The sequence below is a fragment of the Cupressus sempervirens genome, chromosome 4 (genome assembly GCF_028749045.1).
Source record: "Cupressus sempervirens isolate cs-2001-9-10 chromosome 4, ASM2874904v1, whole genome shotgun sequence".
Classification (NCBI taxonomy): domain Eukaryota; kingdom Viridiplantae; phylum Streptophyta; class Pinopsida; order Cupressales; family Cupressaceae; genus Cupressus; species Cupressus sempervirens.
Window position 1 is genome coordinate 349602737 of NC_143121.1, and position 9434 is coordinate 349612170.

Consider the following 9434-nt stretch of genomic DNA (forward strand, 5'->3'; position numbering starts at 1 on the left):
TAGAATAATAAGTATTTGGAACTGTTTTAATTAATTGTTTGTTTTTCACAATCCTCAAATTGATTCACTATAGAATTCCTCAAGTCATCCAATCTATCCTCCGCATGCCCTAAATTGGGATTGGAGACTCTCTCGATGCTTTTAAGGGTAAATTACAACAATAACATTTAAAATTGTGTACTTTGCATTCTTGTTTTTGTCATTTGGTAGCCTTCCCTCAAAATTAAAATATATGGGCATTTTTCCTTCTGCTCAAAAAATATTTCTCGATCAGGACTTACATTTCCCTAGGCAATACTCAGCGGTAATGTGCTTCAAGATAAAAGTAAGTCATGTTTTATGACTCTGAAATCCATATTCATAAAATGTCATGTTTTCTTAGTGCTCTAGCCATGATCCTTGGTACTTTGGCCACAATCTTCTCACTGGTGCCTTCGCTGAGCCACTGAATAAAACCTATTGATTGGTTAAGAAATTTATGCACACAAAACCCCATCAAATAGGTACCACTATTTGATCAACATTTAATATCTTTTCTATCTTCCTTACCCATCTTCAGCTCGATCTCTTGAGTATTGAATTAATCGTAGCACAATTAGAAGCCATGGGTGAAATCAGAAGCCATGATTGCAGGATATTCACTAAATAGGTTTGTTGAAAAGCCTTTGGAGATTTTAAGCAATGCAACTTGCCAGTGAAAAGACAAACTTCACAACCTTTGTCAGCATCCTCCCAACATGCGCCAAAGTAGGAGCTTTAGAATAGGGCATGTACATTCGTCAAAGGGAAAGATGATTGTAGCCTAATATTGTGGTGATGGTTATCCTGATAGGCATGCATGCCAAATGTAGAAGGATAGAACATGCACGCGAACTATTTGACAAAATGTCTCTATGACATGGAGTCTCATTGAATGATATGATTATGGGATATGCACAAAATAGGATTCGTGAAAACGCTTTGAAGAGTTTTAAGTAAATACAATCAGTAGGTGTAGTGCCAATTTCTATGGCCTTTTCCTGTATCTTTCTAGCCTATGCCAAAATGGGAGCTCTGGAATAGGGAATGGGCATCCAGTATTGCATAATCAAATTAGGACTTTTGTTTGAACCAAAGTTGCGAATGCCCTGAAAGACATGTATTCAAAATGTGGGAGCATAAACAAGGCATCTCATCTATTTGAAAAAATGATTCAACAGGATGTGGTCACATAGAATGCGATGGATTGCAGGATATTCACAAAATATGCTTGTTAAAAAAGCCTTGGAGGCTTCTACAAAGATGCAATTCCAGATTCCTCAACATTTTCCAGCATTCTACCAGCTTGTGCCAAAATGGCATGTTTAGAATAGGGTATGGACATCCATCAAACAATAGTTAAAAGTAGATTGCTATCGGAGGTTGTAGTTATGAGTGCCCTAGTTTACATGTACAAAAAATGTGGAAGCATACAGAAGACATGTGAACTTATTGATAAAATGTCTCAACAAGATGTGGTCTCTCAGAATTCAATAATTCTAGGATATGAATAGAATTACATGTGTAAGGACGCTCTCAAACTCTTTGAACTAACGGTACATTCTAGAACAAACCCTAAGCATGTGAGTTTTGCTTGTTTGTTATTTTCATATAGCCATGTAGGTTTAGTGAATGAGGGTTGTATATACTTCAATTAGGTGAGTGACACTTATTACTTTATACCTAAATTTGATTGTTACTTGTGCATAGTTGATCTTCTTCACTGTGTTGGATATCTTGAGGAAGCTCTGAACTCTATCATCAAAAATGCCAATCAAGTCTATGATCTTTTTATAGATATGTTTGCTTGATGCATGTGGCTCACATGAGAATATGAGATTAGGTGTATCTACAACTCTCCTTTTTGAAACGAGTCTTGAATATTAAGGTTTTCCAGCTTCTTCGATTTATAAGCTCAAGTATTTTTGTGTTTTTTAATTATTCATATGCAGGTTTCATATCAACATTTCATTCCAACTTTCTACTTTTGCAATTGACTATATTTGTGCATGGAAATTGTGTCTCTTCTATTTCCTTTCGTTCTCTCCTCTATGAGGATGTATTTATAAAATGGAACAAATTTTAAATCTTCTTCTAAGAAACCTTATGTTGGAGACACCGCAAAAGCAAATTTAGTTCTTTAAAGCCGGACGAGCAGGTACCTTGCCTTCCAATTTTAATCAGCTTGCTGCACTAGAGAGAATCAGTTTGCAGAGAAACAATTTGTCAGGGCCTTTACCCACCTTCAATAGTTTATCACATGAACAATTTTTCTACCTTGGGACGAACGAATTTGACACTATTCCTGCTGATTTCTTTGTGGGATTGACCAGTTTGCAATTTTTCTCTCTGGAGTACAATAATCTCGATGCCACCAAAGGATGGCAGCCTCCCGTGGACCTAAAAGCCTTTGTCAGTTCGAAAAATTTGACATTATCTCGGGTTAATCTTGTTGGTCATATACCAAACTTTCTTGGGGAGATGGCATAGTTTTTTTTGTTGGAACTGGCCTACAACAAACTTTTAGGAGCCATTCCATTGACTTTCTGTTAAAAATAATGTTTATTATAGTAGCTGGGCATTTAATGCACAGTCCAGAACTTTCTACTTGCTTCTTGGAGCCTCTCTCTTTGTGCAAAATGTGAATTTAAAATTATGTAGAAATCTCTAGAGTGCTTCCTTTCTTGAAGCTTCTCAAGAACCCTCTAGAAATATGTATGAGCTCTATAAATAGAGCATTCCTCTCAGCTATAATAACAAGAAGAAATTTTATAGCTCTTTGATATATTTGAGTCTTGTTTTTTGCTGCTCTGTTTTTATTCTTTGTGCTGTTGTTTTAATTCATCATGGTATCAGAGCATTTTTAGTTCTTTGGGTTGTGAATATATGATGCTTTTGGAATGAATATATGTGTTTTTCTTGTGTGAATCTTTACATTTGCAAGCTGTAACTAAGGAGTGAACAACAGTTTGGTTTGGGACAAAAAACTACATCAAAGGAAGGATATTACAGCAAAAGAAAAGTTTTTTTTCTTCAACAAATTGGTGAGATTTTTTTAGTTTCAAGCTTGGGTGTTCAAGTTTTTAAATATCTTTCATTCTCATCCAAAAAAAACGAGAGAATTTAACAATGGAATCACTTGGTGTGACTTTACCTATAGTTAAATTAAATGGAAAAAATTATTATGATTGGGTATCTCATGTTGAAATCACTCTAACCATTCAAAATTGTTATGATATTGTGACTGGTAGTGAACAAAGGCCTACAAATCCAGGAAATGATCAAGATAATTGGGATAAAAGGGACAAGAGGGTAGCAGCACTAATCAAGCTTACACTTTCAGAAGAAGTTTTTCCAGAAGTTCGTAATGAGAGAAGTGGAGTCAAAGTTTGGGAGATTTTGAAAGATTTATATCAAAATTCGGGTGATGTATGGATCTTATCTCTCACAACTGAATTATACAATTTGAAATTATCAAGCTCACAAGAGATAGTCCCACATTTAAGTAAGTTAAAGGAAAAGAAAAATGAGCTTGCTTCTCTTGGAAAAGTTATAGATGATAAAGATTTTGTGCAAATTATATTACAAAGTCTTCTAGGATCTTATCAATCATTTATAAGGGGTTTAGATACTGCAAATAAATTAAAAAGTATTAAATCAGAAAAATTGTGTGCTAAGTTGGTTCAAGAAGAGAAAAGACAAGTTAAAGAAAAAGAATCATTTGATGGTGAATCTCAAGCATTTGTAATAAAAGGAAAACAATATTATAATAAGTCACAAGTAAATGAATCTAAAGAAAGAAATTGGAAGAATGAAAATAAGAGTATTTCATATATAGATCATAATAGAAGTAAATGGAAATGTCATTATTGTGGTAAAATGGGTCATAAGGCAAATGAAAGTTTCAAGAAGAAAAGAGATGTAGAAAAGAAAGTAAATAATTATCCAAAATTAGGAGAGTCTAAAAGAAATGCATTTTGTGTTGCACTTAAAGAAAATAATACTTTCAAAGAAGATTGGGTTATTGATTCCAGTGCTACACAACACATGTCTCATAATGAGAATTAATTTGAATCAATAAGTGAAAATAATATAGGGAAAATATATTTGGGGGATAATAGTGCTTTAGAAGTTAAAGGGACTGGTAATGTCAAAGTTGATAATGGTTTGTTCAAAAATGTGAAATTAGTCCCTGAATCAAAAACAAATCTGCTTTCAGTATCTCAAATTGCAAGTCAAGGACATAAAATAGAATTCTAGAATGATAAGTGCTTAATCAAGGATGTCAATGATAATTATAGAGTCATTGCAATTGGTAAAATGGAGAATGGATTATATAAATTTCAAGAATTTACTTCTAAATGTGGAGATAAACATATGTGTGCTATTGCCCAATATGATGATATGAGCAGGTTATGGCATGAGCGTTTGGGGCACATCAATTTTCAAAGTCTCAAGCTTATGGAGAAATTACAAATAGTGCATGGGCTGCCAAAGATATCATTAAGCCCTAAGGTGTGTGAAGGATGTGCAATGGGAAAACAACATGTGGAAAGTTTCCCTCAAAGTAAATCATGGAGAGAAAAAACTCTTCTACATTTAGTCCATAGTGATGTAATGGGTCCTTTCAAAACATCATCAATTGGAGGATCAAGGTATGCCCTCACTTTTATAGATGATTATAGTAGAAGAATTTGGGTGTATTTTCTACAAAAGAAAGATGAAGTGTTTCAAAAGTTTAAAGAGTTTAAAGCTTTGACTGAAAAACAAAGTGGAAAGTACTTAAAGATACTAAGAACTGATAGAGGGACTGAATACATGAATAAAGCTCTTTTAGATTTTTGTAAAGAACATGGCATTAAAAAGGAATCAACTGTCTCTTATTCACCCCAACAAAATGGTGTTGCTGAAAGGAAAAATAGAACTATAATAGAAATGGCTAGGTGCATGCTTCATTCTAGAAATCTAGAATCTAGAAATCTAGAAGCCAAATTTTGGGCTGAAGTAGTTCATACTGCCGTATAAATCTTGAATAGAACACCTACTAAGGTAGTTTTGAACATAACACCAGAAGAGGCATGGAGTGGAAGAAAGCCTACAGTATCTCATTTTAGAATTTTTGGTTGTAAAGCATATGCTCACATTCCTGATGAAAGGAGGAGCAAACTTGAAAGGAAAAGCGAGAAGTGCATAATGGTTGGATATAGTGAGGAATCGAAAGGATATAGGTTATACAATCCTAGAACTAATGAAATCTATATTAAAAGAAATGTATGGTTTGATGAAGATGTTAAGAATGATAATTCTCCAACATTATCTTTCTTTCCAATTTTGATTGATGAAGAAAATTCTACTTCTACCAATAGTCAAATTCAAGGTGAGCAAACCACTACATGGGATGAGACTCAAGAAAGTGATAATGAAAATCCAAAGAAATTTAGAAGCATCAAAGAAATTTATCAAGAAGGTCCTAGATATATATTTGCTAACTATGCTCTTATGACTAAGGTGATGCAGGTTGACACTCCAAACACATATGAAGAAGCAAAAGGAAAAGAAGAATGGGAAGCAGCTATGCAAGAAGAATACAATTCTTTGATGAAGAATGGAACATGGGAACTAACAACACTTCCAGAAGGCAAAAATGTGGTTGGTTGCAAGTGGACCTATAGAACCAAATTAACACCAGATGGAGCTATTGAAAAATACAAAGCAAGGTTAGTGGCTAAAGGTTTCTCACAAGAAGAAGGTATAGACTATACTGAAACCTTTGCTCCAATAGCTAAGATGACTTCCATTCGTACAATAGTTGCTTTATCTACAAAGTTTGGTTGGAAAATTTTTCAAATGGATGTAAAAAGTGCATTTTTGCATGGTGACTTAAAAGAAGAAATTTATATGCAATAACCACCAGGATTTATTAAGTATGGAGAAGAGAATTTGGTGTGTAGATTAAGAAAATCACTCTATGGTCTCAAACAAGCACCAAGGGAATGGTACTCAAAAATTAATAAGTACTTTCTAGAAGTTGGATTTAAAAGAAGTAATGTTGATCCAGATGTGTATGTAAAATATTGTGATAATAAGGTTGTTATCATTGTATTGTATGTGGATGACTTGATTATTACAGGAGATCACACACGTGATATTGAGATAACTAAAAATCAACTCAAACAAGCTTTCAAAATAACTGATTTAGGACTAATGCACTATTTTTTGGGTATGCAAGTATGGAAAGAAGAAGGAAGAATCATGCTCTCTCAAACTAAATATGCTCTTGATGTACTTTAAAAATTCAATATGAGTGATTGTAAACCATGTAATACACCATGTGAAATAGGAGTAAAGTTAGGTGCTAACTCTACTCAAAAGAAAGTGGATGGAAAATTATATAGGCAGCTTGTTGGAAATATTTTGTATCTTACTATAACTAGACCAGATATTGCATATACAGTTGGTATTGTATCAAGATACATGGCAGATCCACACATTGAACATTGGAAAGCGGCTAAAATAATATTAAGATATATTAAGGGTACTTACCAACTTGGCATTGAATACAAATATGGAGGAGAACCTACTTTAGTTGGATATACGGATTCTGATTATGCAGGTGATATTGATGATAGAAAGTCAACTTCAGGATATATCTTCCATCTTGGATCGGGACCGATTTCATGGAGTAGCAAGAAGCAATCAACAGTGTCACTCTCATCTACAGAAGCTGAATATATTTGTTTTATCAAAGGCATCTCAAGAAGCATTATGGCTTAGGAAGTTACTTGAAGAATTGCATCATCCACAAGACTCTCCAACAACAATATTTTGTGATAATCAAAGTACTATCAAGCTAGCAAAAAATCCGGTATATCATGCAAGGTCCAAGCATATCGAAGTGCATCATCATTTTGTTCAAGATCTAATTGAAAGACAAGAGGTGGAGCTTCAATTTTGCAGAACAGAAGATCAACTTGCTGATATATTTACAAAAGCATTGTCTATTGTAAAATCTACGAAATTTAGAGATCTATTGCAGCTCAAAGATGTTCCTACTCTCTCCAAATAAACATTATGGGGGGGGTGTTAAAAATAATGTTTATTATAGTAGCTGGGCATTTAATGCACAGTCCATAACTTTCTACTTGCTTCTTGGAGCCTCTCTCTTTGTGCAAAATGTGAATTTAAAATTATGTAGAAATATCTAGAGTGCTTCCTTTCTTGGAGCTTCTCAAGAACCCTCTAGAAATATGTATGAGCTCTATAAATAGAGCATTCCTCTCAGTTGTAATAACAAGAAGAAATTTTATAGCTCTTCGATATATTTGAGTCTTGTTTTTTGCTGCTCTATTTTTTAAGCTCTGTTTTTATTCTTTGTGCTGTTGTTTTAATTCATCACTTTCTCTAGATTTGGAATCCAGGTTCTCCAATTGAATAACCAAGATACACCCAGTCTGTCTGGTTCACTAGACTTGTTGGGCACAATGCAGTCTTTAAAACATTTATGGTTATATGGGAATACTTTCAATGGAACCAGTCCAGTTTCACTCTTAAAGTGTGTGTCTTTGAAAGATATCAGGCTAAATCATAACAAACTAGTCGGGCCAATCCCTGCCCAATTTGCAAACTTGCCACTCACCATTCTTTCAGTGGATAGTAACAAGATTATTGGACCAATTCCCAACCTCAAGATTCCTACTGGTGGTTTTAGTTACAAGGAAATTTCTTTCTGTCTATCTGACCCTGGTAAGCTCTGCGCACCCGAAGTAACTTCTATTTTGGAGTTTTTAGCCACTCTTAATTACCCAGTGGATCTAGCAGGGTCCTGGGCTGGAAATGATCCCTACAATTTATGGATGGGTATTAGATGTGCTAATGACTTGGTTAATTCAATCTCTTTACCTAACAAGCAATCACTAGAAATATATCACCTTCTCTTGTAAATCTAGCTTTTCTCAAGACTATCATGTTGAATGATAACAATCTCTCTAGTCAAATCCTAGCTAATTTAACTCAATTGAAGTATGTGAGTGTTCTAGATGTCAGTGATAATAATCTTTGTCCCCCTGTTCCAAAATTTACTAAATTTTTTGATGTTCACTATGATGGAAAAAGTCTAATTGTTAAGCCATGACCTTGTCCTAAAAATCCTTCTCTGCCAAGTCCTTCAGGTAGTCCCCCTTCTTTAGTACCTTCAGCACCCCCAAAAAAAGTCTATGCCTCTTGTGAACACCCTCAAATCATCTGGTGGAAGTAGTAGAAATGATGCCAATCCAAGTCACCCTACAACAGGGGATGACACTAAAAAGAAAAGATATAATAAACCCTTGTTAGAATCATTGTTGGACCTATTACTATAGTTCTTGTACAATAAAAAGAGCCATCGACTTGTAAGAGTTGAAGCACCTAGCACTATCATTGTTGATCAAAGAGGGCAATCAAATAAATCAGATTTAATAGTAAAAATATCAGTTGCAAATAACTCTAGTAATGGTGGTGAAAACAGTGAAAAGTGATGAACAGAAGTTGGCAATTTTGCAGAGCTATTGCCCATGACTTATAGATAAGAATCAATAGAATTTGGACAATATCCAATACAAATTATCAAAATTTCTACATTGAATTTGAGAAAAGGGAATTATTTATGAATTTTTACGATAAAATTTACCCTTGTAAGTGTTGAAACTCACATCATTACCCCTGATATCTTGCAATTTGACAATATTCCTTTAAGATTTGACAACATTGTTAAATGATAGAACAGAGGGTGAATGATGACTAAAAGAGGGTTTAAGGGGTTAATATAAGAGGGAATCTCTATAGAGAAATTTTCATTGGATCAAAATAGTATATGTTACACATTAACCAGTCTATTAGATAGACAGAAAAGAGAGGAAAATTTCAAAAGAATGCTATTATACCAAAGCTTACAGTTTGAAGAAATTTTAAGAAATCATTCTTTACCTTTGTGGATTGGAGGAAGAAAATATAAATAAGTATATGCTTCCCCAAGGAATATAATGTAGCATATACTTAGCAACGAGATGATGGAAAAGAAGTGGCAAAGTTTCCAACATATCAATTGGAAAAATTGTATATTTTTTCTTTGTTCTCAATATAGAATTGGTGTTATTGAAAATTTACATTTGAGCCATAGCTGGTTGTGGCTGCAACTGTGGATGTGGCTGTGATAGATGCTAGAAATTGGTGCCACTCTCCCAAGGATTTGCTTCTATCAAGTGTAGTAGTTTTGTTACCTTGTCTGCCATTAGCATCATGATCATCTTCCTAGTCAACAAACTATTTTTTATGAGCATAAATATTGACTTTGGAAGCCATTTTAGCCCCACCAATTTGAGTTTGTACAGGGAAATTATGGACAATGGTTCTATAATTGTAGTTACGTGATTAAGATAGTT

At 34.1% G+C, this 9434-nt stretch overlaps 1 pseudogene; it reads left to right on the forward strand.

Annotated features, from left to right (window-relative positions):
* Positions 1 to 2088: 2088 nt before the first annotated feature.
* LOC149561473 (receptor protein kinase TMK1-like) lies at positions 2089 to 8531 on the forward strand (annotated as a pseudogene).
* Positions 8532 to 9434: the final 903 nt, after the last annotated feature.